The sequence below is a fragment of the Bombina bombina genome, chromosome 3 (genome assembly GCF_027579735.1).
Source record: "Bombina bombina isolate aBomBom1 chromosome 3, aBomBom1.pri, whole genome shotgun sequence".
In the NCBI taxonomy this organism is placed as follows: domain Eukaryota; kingdom Metazoa; phylum Chordata; class Amphibia; order Anura; family Bombinatoridae; genus Bombina; species Bombina bombina.
The window spans coordinates 178,323,179-178,336,461 of NC_069501.1; the positions used below are offsets into that span (position 1 = coordinate 178,323,179).

General features: G+C 31.0%; 1 protein-coding gene across 1 annotated transcript in view; it reads left to right on the plus strand.

Annotated features, from left to right (window-relative positions):
- The window catches only part of EPHA3 (EPH receptor A3), a 519,256-nt gene that overhangs the window by 325 nt on the left and 505,648 nt on the right, over nt 1-13,283 (plus strand). The gene's annotated exons all lie outside the window — the stretch shown is intronic.

The window sequence follows — 13,283 nt, forward strand, 5'->3', positions numbered from 1 at the left end:
TTAAAAAAAAAAAAAAAGATTTGTGGACGGCTCTCCAAAATATCACAGACCCTTTAAATAATGCAAACAATTGCTTCACTGCAATGCATTTTAATGTTTAAGTTTTGAAGACTGGATGGTTTGACTGTATCAAGAAGAGTGTGTTTTAGTTGAAATAAAAAGTGAGACATTCTTACAGATGATTTGTCAAAACTAGCAAGGGAACCTGTCATAAATATATTGATATCGTGTGTGTTTTACAGCATTCTACAAGGGGCAGAATTTGGTCTAGAGGTGAACTGAGGGGTGCATTACAGGGGAATGGTTGTATAAAGACGTTTCTAGCTTGTTAGTGCCACTATAGGTTACAGTAGGTTCAGAGAAGGGATTCATTACACAAAAGGTCTTAGACAAAGATCTGCTCCCAATTTTTTATGTTTAAGATCATATCCCAAACTATATTTAATAAGTATGTCATTCATTTAAACTTCCTTTAAATGCCATGCTGCTGTACTTTAAATTAGAAACACATTTACAAAAATATGTAGACACCCATAAATATTTCAGAGAAAAGTACAAAGAATAGTTTTTGTTTCTTTTTTTTTTAAATATCCCTAGTATGATAAATAAATGTGTGTCTATTTTTATATTGCAAAAGATAAGCGTATACTGTTTTTATCGGAACAGTGATATTATCAAAATAGATTTAGACAAACATATAAGTAATACATATGTATAGTTTTGTGAGTAGTCTTTAAAAAAACGTATTTATTTACATACACATATATACTGTATGAGTAGAATACATAAATGTTTGTATGTTCATACATAAATCATATTTTGTGGCTCACCAACATGCAAGCACACATGCGCACACATAATATAATTTAGATTCTCACTATTCTATACATTATTTGGGATATCTATCATCTATCGATCTATCAACTATTAATCTATCATTTATCTATCTATTTATCTATGTCCCTCTCTCTCAACCTCTTCCACCTACCTATTAACCTACCTATATACAAATATACATGCACACATGAACATATTTGGTTATTAATCTCAGCCCCATTTAAACTGATATAGAGGGCCCTGTATGGTTCTTTCAAGTGTAACCTCAAAGCGCCAACTTCCAACAAATAGCTAAGATTAGCATATAGACACAAAACAAATAAATGTAATAGTTTTCCGAATAATGAGTTTCTTTATCTGTATATATAAAAAAAACATTAACAGTTATGTATCATTGCATCAGTGCAATTTATGAGGCCAGCTCTGTAGAAGGAGTGAATCCTTTGTAATTAAGTTAAGCTATTATGTCTGTGAATTGTTCTCTTCTGTATATGTAGCTCTGTTAGCTAGTGATAAAAGTCAAAATGTCAAGTGTTGCCCTTACTAGTTAAATACACTGTACTTTTTCTTAAACGATTGTGACTAATGGTTTGGATGGCATGGATTCTGCAGGAAATTCTAAACAGACTTTTCACCTTTAACTTATAACACTGCATGGTCCTATTTCTATATTCATTTTTTGTGGAATGTTAATGGAAGTTTGCAGGTTCAAGCTGATTCTTACTGTGTACAGTAATATATACCAAAGATGGAATAAAAAACTTGATTAATGCTGAAGTACTGAAGATGTATAGCACAATAAATATGCTTTAATACTTCGTTTTCAGACTAATGTTAAAGCAGTAAATATTTTTGAACTAAAAATAATTTATGGTACTACATATGTGAACCTAAATGATACAGTATTTATTTACACTATGTTTAATAACTATGAAGATATTTATATTATATCATTGAATTCAAGAGTTCTTAGACTTGAGTATTTAAAAGTAAAATGTATTACTTTCTCGTGTCAGTATATTAAATTTACTATAGAGGCTGCATAACTTGTGTGATTTACTTTGTTCATAATGCTTAAGTATATGAAAGCACTTCACTCACTGGAATTGTCACATCCCTATATTAACTTTATTTTGTGACATTTTGGGGACTTGCTTCCCTGCTTCAGAATATATATATATATCTGTATGTGTGTGTACATATATATATATATATATATATATATATACACACCTACACATATACACACATAGATAACTATATATATATATATATATATATACACCTACACATATACACACATAGATAACTATATATATATATATATATACACACATATACACACATAGATAACTATATATATATATATATATATATATATATATATATATATACACCTACACATATACACACATAGATAACTATATATATATATATATATATCTATATATATATATATATGTGTGTGTGTGTGTGTCAATAAATATAATTTTTGTAAAGAAGCAAAACGTCATAAAATAAAGTCACAGAATAGCGTTAATACACAGATCTGAAAATTCCTGTGACTGCAGTGCTATACATTGTAAATAAACATAATATACATTGCAAATAATGTAATTTAGGACTTTGAAATGTTTAATATGTTATGAGACTAAAGTGTTATATTGGTGCTTTGTGCCCTTATATACTTTCACAGCTGACCTTAGTGTACAGAATGTAATCATGTCTTTTCCATTTATATTGCATTGGAAAGTAAATTAGAATTGAAAGATACACTTTAACATTGCTGTGGACAAAGCAAACTCCTAATAAATTGCCAATGCTGTCAGAACAGATGGACCTAAGTGTTTTCAAATCTTAAAAATACCTGACATTTCCTTTTGTATTGTTAGATTTTTTTTTCTCTCATAATGTTAATTAATTAGGAAATAAATTGTCTTATTTAATTATATTTGTTGATTTTGTAATAAAATATAATTAGTATAAGAGTGAATGTATCGCTGTATATTGCAATGGCTTCATATTTGCTTTTATATACAGTATTTGTTGCTGGAGGATTTTTTTTCTATACAAAAAAGGCTGCAGAAAGTTGTACTGTTTGTGTTTCTTATTTTAGATCACTTAAAGATTTCCTTTTTAAGTCACTACAACACAGTGTGTCAATAATTTAAAGTACTTTATTTTGCATTTTATACAGCTTTATTTTCCCAAGTCAAAACAGGAAGTGTAAATGTGTTAAGTTTAAATTTGCAAGGAATTTTTAAACCTGAATATGTAAGATACCTTAATTGTGCCCTGCACAACCAGCTTGGCGTCTTAACTGTAACATTCTACCCTGACAGAAAAAAACTACAGTGTTTTTAAATTTAAATAGAGATTAGCTTGAAATGTTTAAAGCGTGATTGTTAAAACAGAATAAGTAATATATCATTGTTAAGCAGCACGCTAATGGAAACATTGTGGTGAATACAGTGAAAAACAAAACAAAAAACCTACAGATTATTGATGGTAGAAGAAAACTTTTTTTTAGCTACTAACCCAGCCAAAGAAATTAGCATTGAAAATACACATAAGGCTATTAATCAGCTCTCATATAACTCCATATGCAGCATTAATAAATGTATTTGTAATGCAATAGTTGTTTTTATTTCTTTTGTTCCTGTCTTCAGTGCTTAAGGGCAAAGCCTAATTTTGCTGCTTAATAACCTTCAACAGTTAACTTCTGACCTATGTCATTAACAGGATTATCAGCAAATTTATTTAAGTCTTTACTGACAACCTAGATTGTTTTAATAATATTTAGACTTTAAAGGCCAAAAAAATGCAACATTTCTGCATGACCATTTTTTTATAGGCTATTTATTCATTTAAAAAAAAAAAAAAATAACAATAGTTTAAGCTTAATTTTGTTTTACCAGAACGTTTGGTGGATTATGAAACCTTAAATAATATACCTGTTACATGTCTGTGATATGCACACATCTACATATATGTATATATATATATATATATATTCAAAAAATAGAAAAATAATGTTGAGTTTAAAGGAAATTCAATGCTAAGTGCACTACAGAACCTATGTTTCAGCTGTATACAATCATAAATGCAAAACTAATAGTTACATCTGTTTTTATAACTATTTGAACTCTGTATAGTGAGTAAGCTTTGAGAAGAAAGTAATTGGAATTGGAATTAGAAAACTGTATCGCATTTACAACTGCCACACTTGCCTATAAAATGCGAGATCTTCCAGTTTGCAATTTAAGTCTCTAATACTTTTATAAGTAAAAATATATAACTAATAATAGGCTCCGTTGAGCCAAGATTTTCTTCTTTTTTTTTTAGTTTCTGAGTTTTGTAATTTACAAATGTTAGTTTCTATTTCATAATTGTAGATGACAACAAATAAACCTGGGACCAACTTTGAGATGGCTATTACCACTGCCTTCCAAATAGAGAGGGAGAGCAATGTAGTAAAAGGGATTTTCAGGCCTCAGATTTTCTTACTCTAACAGTTTGTAGGGTAATAAACCTAGAGAGTTTAATACAACTGGAATATGACGAAATAAATACAGATATTTTTTAGTGAATATTATATTATTGTTCAGAGGAGTGGTATTTGAAGGAATGGTGCTTTTCAAAATGTATATTTTATATGTATTTGTTTTCAACATAATTATTAAGAATGATTATAGTGTTTTATCAATTTATTTTATAATGAGGGGGAAGTCAGATATATTCAGTATCTGTAATTATTACATTACATCTACTGGTATCGTCTCTGTACAACGTAGTAATTGGTTGCTTGCATAAGATATCAGTTTCAGACATATGACACTAGAATTCCTTTTATGGTATGATGTTATCGTTAATACCCTATATATAGTATGCGTAAGATTCCATTCAATCAATAAGATAAACGTGAATGACGATCATTTTTAAAAGCCATTGCAGTCCTAATTTAGTTTCTGTAAATATGAGTAGTTACAGAAATCCTAACTATAGAAGTATCAGTGCTTTCAGTAAACGTATAAACTGTTTAGTATCACCATTAAATAATAGCCTATAGGCCCTTCCAATATTATTTCACAATATACACATTATAAACTGTATTCAGTACATGCCACACTAATGTATATTTTGTGCTCCTGGTAAGAAAATATTAAATATCTATGTAGATATATTAAGGCTTTGGTGACATATCTATAATATAAGGCTTTAAGAATTGTTTTAGCTTTGTTTTTGATTTTTTTATGTGTGGATAAAATTGCTAGGCCAAAAATAGGAGAATATGGGTCATTAAAAGTTTAGCACATTTATTTTTATAAATAATATGATTATTTCAGTGTTTAGTTATATTTGAAAAATTTGTATATTTTGTTGATGTATGAAGTTGTCACAGTTCCTTTCTCTAAATAAGCTTACAAATATTTGATGTCATGTCAGTTGTGTTTTTATCTTTGCAAAAAATATTCAAATATTTGTATGCATTCATTTACAAATTTTCATTACTGTAATTGCCGAAGTAAAATATGGGATGTAAAATAGGGTTAGAAATACATTTACACACATATACAGAACGTAAAGTTTCCACTTGTCACTAGTACCAAAACAATAAGAAATATCAGCGGATGAGTAAGAAATGTGTCTTTTCTAATACATTTAAAAATAATATATATATATATATATATACATATATGTTATATATGTGTGTGTATGTATATATATATATATATTATATATATGTGCGAACCACCCTTCTGATCTGCTTGACTCCAAAAAAAATAATAAAACAAAAATATATATATATATATAAATGTGCAGATCACCCTTCTGATCTGCTTGACTCCAAAAACAATTTTTTTTTAAATTTAGATGATTTGTACCCTGTTAAATAAAAATATTATGTATCTTTTTTACATTTCCACTCACATAAAATACAGGGTTCTTGAAATAAAAAGTACTGGTTATCTATACAGTTAACAAATATTAATATAATTATTCACTCATTACTTTGTGTAAAATATGTAAATTTATATGTAAAGGCTATTACTTTTTTTGTATTTTTTTTTTTGCTGTTTCACATTTTTCTTTTTCATTTTATTGGTGTCTACAATTGGAGCTTGTTCCATAGTTTTAACTATATATTTTTTATAACTTAATATTTGTTGAGCTATGATATCCTTAGTGTTTCTTTTAAAGAAAATGTCAGTAATACTGTCAGTATATTACTTTGTGAACATTATATACTAATAGTGGCCTCAACTTAGCAAAACAATATTTTACCATGTAGACGTTAACAAACTTTTACAGCTGATGATTGGTGTTTTTTTTGTCTTTCCTGGTTGCTATAATATAATACATATTTCTCTATAGCTTGCCTAAATGTGACTTTTTTTTTCCAGGTGAACCACAGATTTGAAATTGTAAAAAAATTGGCCTCTCTAAATAAAGCAAGTGTGATTTTTATAGACAGTACAAAACAGTTGTTAAAATTTCTTCATTTTCTTCTCTTACTAAAAAAAATCTAAACCAAACCACTTATTTTTATTTGGGTAGCTATAAAGAGTCCAGATTTTAATCTTTGCTTAAAGATACATTTTACTACAAAAAATGGCATTGCATTGTGGTTAAACACATAGGTAAAGTCCCATAGGGAGCAGAAAACAGATGGTTATTACATGCAACTTCTTCTGATTGGGGGTGCAGCCATGCCACTTACCATCTCCAATGCATGTGCCTCCCGAATGGAACTTTACCCATATGTTTAACCCTTTTTGTGAAGGGTTAAACTGATTGTTTGTGATAGAAAAATGACATGCTCTAACAAATGAACACAGTAATTAGAATGTCCCTTTAATAGCAACCAAATTATTAGTTTGTAAGCACATATAAGGTAAAGATTTTCCAATATAAATAGGCATTTCTTCAGAACATGTATTATCATAAGAATAACGTATTGAAACAGCTGCCCAGAGGAGTAATCATTACAATAAGTGCCACTCATTTTTCATTAGATCAAATCAAGAAGTAAAAATTGAATCCAAGAAACTACCATTTGAATTCACTTGTGATAAAGCTATAAAACAATGCAAAATTAAATAATCAGCAAATTCCTTTTAAAGTGCATTTTCAATTGATTAATTCCTCCTAAGATTTGGAGATACAAAGAAGAAAACATAAACTATGGGCCTCTTAGTATGTGCTGTCAAAATATAGTCAACTATTTATGCTTCAAATCAAATTAATTCTAAATAAAATGTCAACACACAAGTAGCTATTTAAATATAAAAGCAATACTCCTAGCAATAAATGCTGTTTGTGACTATTTGTAAAAAGGCATTTACATTTGTGTCCTGTTTAACTTGCAGACAGAGCTTTATATATTACAGCTGAAAGTGTTTTTTTAATTTGCTTTCCCATAAAATCCGTCTGGCATGTATTATCTAAATTAGGTCGTCGTCACTTAACCCCTTAATGACCACAATGTACCCTGTATGTCACTGGTTGTTAAGGGTTTTTTCAGGACATAATAGCACAAGTCTAGCAAGAACACGCTATTAATGCACTCCCTCCAGCAGGCTTTGTGGAATAAAGCAGTCTCAACTCTGGTGGCAAGACCGCGCTATAAAACAATCAAGTCCCAAAAAAAGGCCAGCGACATACAGGGTACGTCGCTGGTCCTTAAGGGGTTAAGATGCAGTATTAATGCTTTATAATGGTATTAATAAGTATCTCATTGACCTGGTTTTTACATTAGGTTGGTGTTATTTTTAGTAGGAGAAGGCTCATTTGTTGAAAAGTGTTGCCAGTGAGGGTCACTACTGAGCTGTGACTAACTACAAGAGACAAACCTCAGGGGGTTGTGGTGAAAAGAAAAAAAAAACAAACAAAAAAAAAAACCTGATCACAGATTAGTTTTGTAAAATGAATTTTCTGGAAAACTGAGTGAGTTTTATAGGAACAAAGCTGCATATGGCTTAAAGGGACACTGGACCCATTTTTTTTCTTTTACAGTTCAGATAGAGCTTGCAATTTTAAGCAACTTTCTAATTTACTCCTATTGTCAAATTTTCTACATTCTCTTGCTATCTTTATTTGAAAAAGAAGGCATCTAAGTTTTTTTTTTATCAGAACTCTGGACAGCACTTTTTTTTATTGGTGGATGAATTTATCCACCAATCAGCAAGGACAACCCAGGTTGTTCACCAAAAATGGGCCGGCATCTAAACTTACATTCTTGCATTTCAAATAAAGATACCAAGAGAATGAAGAAAATTTGATAATAGGAGTAAATTAGAATCTGAATCACGAAAGAAAAAATTTGGGTTCAGTGTCCCTTTAAATCGCACAGCTTCTAAACCATTGGACCCACTGTGTGTTAAATGACTCATTGGCAGTCGAGGGGTTAAATTAAGCTTATTTTCTTTCTTAAAAAGCAAAACAGCTCTGCACATTCTAGGTCAGTGTGTCATTTTGAAATCTGTGTACAAACTTCATAATATTTGTAACATTAAATTGCTGAAAATGTGGAAGTTAGTTTTGTCCAGAATAAGTAATAAGTGAAATGGCTAATTCAGTATAAATCATATGGATATTAGTTTGTTTCTTCCAAAACTAAACTCAGAATTGGAAATTAATAAAAAAATGTATAATGGCAGATGCAGTGGAGGAAAATGAATGTGTACCCTTATACAACATGTAATTTATATATTCAACATTAGCTTTAAACCCTTTGAGATTGCTATATGAAATATTAAAGGGACATTATACACTAGAAATTTCTTTGCATAAATGTTTTGTAGATGATACATTTATATAGCAATACAGTTTTTTGTCTGTTTTTTTAAATGGATTGTTTTGCTTATTTTTAAATAGCATTGCTCTGATTTTCAGACTCCTAACCAAGCCCCAAAGTTTTAGGAGAATACCGACGTATACCTACTCCAGCTTGCTCCTGTTTGTGAAAAAGCTCTTTTGATATGCACGCAGAGAAAGGGGGAGGGGGGAGTGTCTGCTATTTCCAACTTTCAGTGGGTGTTCCAGTAACCTTTTAAACAGAGCTAAACTGGAAGCTTCTAAATAAGTTTTTAAACGGTTTTATACTTTATTTTTATATCAGTATTTGTGCATATTATTCTTTATAGTAGTGTATATTACATGCAGTTATATGAAAATTGGTGTATACTGTCCCTTTAAATAATGCATTGAAAAAACCCACTTTGCAATATACTTTTATTAATTAGTTTTTGCCCCTCTTTTCTGTAATTTAAACCTGAAAATTGTTGGCTTTGTCAGTTCCAGTTTCAATAATGTAATGGATTCTGCCATATTTAAACGTTGTTCCGGTTATCTATTTTTTCTGCTGTGGACAATTAGGGACAAATAATAAACATGCAATAAATAAGAGCTAGTATCTTTAACAATTCTATGTATCACGCAGCCTTGTTTGCATGCTCGTTTATTGCCTGTTTTGTATATGTCTCTAATTGTTCTCAGCAGAAAAAAATAGATAAAAGTGGAACTTAGCTTCAAACATGGTGGAACCCATTGCTTTATAAAAACTAAACCTTTACACTTATATCTTCAATATTTAAACAACTAATCTAAATTTAAAAATACTATTCTTGGGCTAATCTTTGCTTTGCATACATCATTATATCTAGCTTTTTACGTACTGTTTAATATCCCTTTAATTGCTGAATCATACAGAACTGATTCAACATAAAGGGAGATTCATTGGTCCAAATCTTTGTGAATAACCACTTTATAATAATGAATAAAGTAGCTTACAAAACGTATTTGACTGTTTAGTGACTCTACGGAGACTATATTCATATCAGTATGTTACTCTACATAACTTTTAAAAACAAGCACATTTGAGCCATGTATGTAGTGTATTTATTTTTAATATATTTTTTATAGTATTAGCTTTGTATTTATTTCTAATTGTTGAAATGTATCATATATAAACTGATAAACTAGAAAAGGATAGGAAACAAATAATACTAAATATAAGGGTTCATTTAAATCATAAATGTAGTGTTGATAAGTCTAAAATATATTGCAGTGCGTTTTTTAAAGAAACATGAGTTTAATATTGAAATTTTCTGTAGTCTGCTCTATATAAATACAGTAACTATGCTTAATCCCATGGTTTATTGATGTACTTAAATTAAGAAAAATATTGTTCTTTATAAACCCAGAAGTATTATTTTTACCAGAAGTTCTCATTTGTGGCCATAAATCTTTTTTTTTCCAAGTGTTTTTCTAAGACCATAACAAGAATTGTAATAATCAAAACAAACACAAGATTGTCCATGAAATAAGAATATTTAAATGGGACAATAGCCAAGGAAATCATTAAATGATAACAAAGCCAAACTAGATATATCCACTGGTTAAAAATAGCTTTGCCTAAATAAAACTTTGGAGCTCAATACTTGGCTTTGCTTTCACTTTAGTGAATGAATTCTGTAAGACATTGCTTGAAGTGATGGTAACCTGAAAGCAATGTCTACTTTTCATACGATCCTAAAATAAAAATAAACATGAGTTTAAAGGGACAGTTAAGTCTAAAAAAACCTTTTATTTTTCAAATAGGGCATGCAATTGTAAACAACTTTCCAATTTACTTTTATCAACAATTTTGCTTTGTTCTCTTGGTATTCTTAGTTGAAAGCTAGACCTAGGAAGGCTCATATGATAATTTCTAAGCCCTTGAAGACCGCCTCTAATCACATGCTTTGTATTTGCTTTTCACAGCAGGGGAGAGCTAGTTCAGGTAAACCCAATAGATAACATTGTGAGCACATCCGTGGATTGTGGCAGACACTAAACTAATTGGCTAAAATGCAAGTCAATAGATAATAACTAAAAGTCATGTGATTAGGGGTGGTCAGAAGATGCTTAGATACAAGATAGTCACAGCAGTTAAAAGCATATTAATATAACAGTGTTGGTTATGCAAAACTAGTGAATGGGTAATAAAGGGATTATCTATCTTTTTAAACAACAAAAATTCTGGTGTTGACTGTCCCTTTAAGTCATGAAAATTTTTAATTTTCAAGTTTAATACCTTTATTTTCAACGCAACAGCTACTATTTATTGTGATCCGCTGACAGCACGAGACAAACATAATTTTTTTTATGACGATAATTGTGTGGTCCAATTAAATCCATGGCGTTTTGGCATTTTCCCATCGGGTAGAATTTTTTTTTATTTTATTTACCCATGCGTTAGTGACGTCATGCAGCTTCTGATCGTTCCTTACTCGCATGCGTAGTTTAACTTTGAAGAAATCTGCCCACAGTTCATTGGAATAAAGATATTCAGTGTAGTAAATATTTGGATGAAATTTAGTGTAAGTATATTAGCGCTGTCATCATATGTTTCATCCACATATCTATTCCAATTAACTGTGGGCAGATTTCTTCAAAGTTAAACTACGCATGCGAGTAAGGAACGATCAGAAGCTGCATGACATCAAATGAAATTTAAAAAAAATTCTACCCGATGCGAAAATGCCAAAACGCCATGGATTTACTTAGACCACGCAATTATCGTCATAAAAAAAAGTGTAAGTATATTAGCGCTGTCAGAATATACTTACACTAAGTTTCATCCAAATATCTACAGTATATTCCAATTAACTGTGGGCATATTTCTTCAAAGTTAAACTACGCATGCGAGTAAGGAACGATCAGAAGCTGCATGACGTCACTAATGCATGCGCAAATTAAATTAATTTTTGTTTCTACCCGATGCAAAAATGCCAAAACGCCATGGATTTAATTGGACTACGCAATTATTGCCAGAAAAAAAACTTTATTTGTCTCGGGGCTGTCAGCGGATTGCAATAAAGAGTGGCTTTTAAATTGAAAAGGTATTAATAGTGAAAATTAAAAATTTTCATGACTTAAACTCATGTTTATTTTTATTTTAGGATTGTATGAGAAGTAGACATTGCTTTCAGTTTACCATCACTTTAATATACAAATAGAACAAAATTAGCTCAGATTTGTAAACACACACAAACACAACACAACACACATACACCATACCCCCCAACTATCCCGATTTTCACGGGACAGTCCCGATTTTAGGGGTCTGTCCCGCTGTCCCGGGTTGCTAGCCATCTGTCCCGCATTGCCCCATGCATTAAAAAAAAAAAAAAATATTATTTTTTTTTTTATTTTTTTTTATTCTATTGGGCACATACTCAGACGTAGCTGGCTTTTCTCTCACAGGGTTATAGATTCCTTGTGGAAAAGTAATGGTGTGTGGGTTAAGCTGGAGTAGGAAGGCTGTATACCCTCTGACCTCAGGTAATGATGACCTCTAACCCCTGGTAGTGATGACGTCTACCCCTGGTGATAATACTAGCATGCCTTCAGTTTCATTCGATGGCAGTGCTAACACCAGGGTAACGAACAGTGGCAGCCTCAGACTGCCAGCTAATGTGCTTGCCAACCCTAGGACCCCATACAATGAGTTACAGATACCCATATATGATGTAGTGTGTGTCTATCTGTATCTATTAGTGTGTATGTGTGTGTATCTGCATGTATAAGTGTAAGCTGTGTAGTGTGTGTATCTGTATGTATAAGTGTGTGTGTGTATCTGTATGTATAAGTGTGTGTGTGTATCTGGATGTATAAGTGTATGCTATGTAGTGTGTGTGTCTGCATGTATAAATGTAAGCTATGAAGTGTGTATATCTGCATGTATAAGTGTGTACTATGTAGTGTGTGTGTGTATCTGCATGTGTAAGAGTATACTATGTAGTGTGTGTGTATATATCTGCATGTATAAGTATAAGCTATGTAGTGTGTGTGTGTGTGTATCTGTATGTGTAAGTGTATGCTATGTAGTGTGTGCGTATCTGCATGTATAAGTGTATGCTATGTAGTGTGTGTGTGTGTGTGTGTATCTGTATGTATAAGTGTATGCTATGTAGTGTGTGTGTATCTGCATGTATAAGTGTATGCTATGTAGTGTGTGTGTATCTGCATGTATAAGTGTATGCAATGTAGTGTGTGTGTATCTGCATGTATAAGTGTATGCTATGTAGTGTGTGTGTATCTGCATGTATAAGTGTATGCTATGTAGTGTGTGTGTATCTGCATGTATAAGTGTATGCTATGTAGTGTGTGTGTATCTGCATGTATAAGTGTATGCAATGTAGTGTGTGTGTATCTGCATGTGTAAGTGTATGCAATGTAGTGTGTGTGTATGTGCATCATGTATAAGTGTATGCAATGTAGTGTGTGTGTATCTGCATGTGTAAGTGTATGCTATGTAGTGTGTGTGTGTATCTGCATATGTAAGTGTATGCAATGTAGTGTGTGTGTATCTGCATGTGTAAGTGTATGCTATGTAGTGTGTTACTATGCATTTTTTGCTAACTTTAAAGGCCAGAATCTAGAATATTAATGAGGAAAGC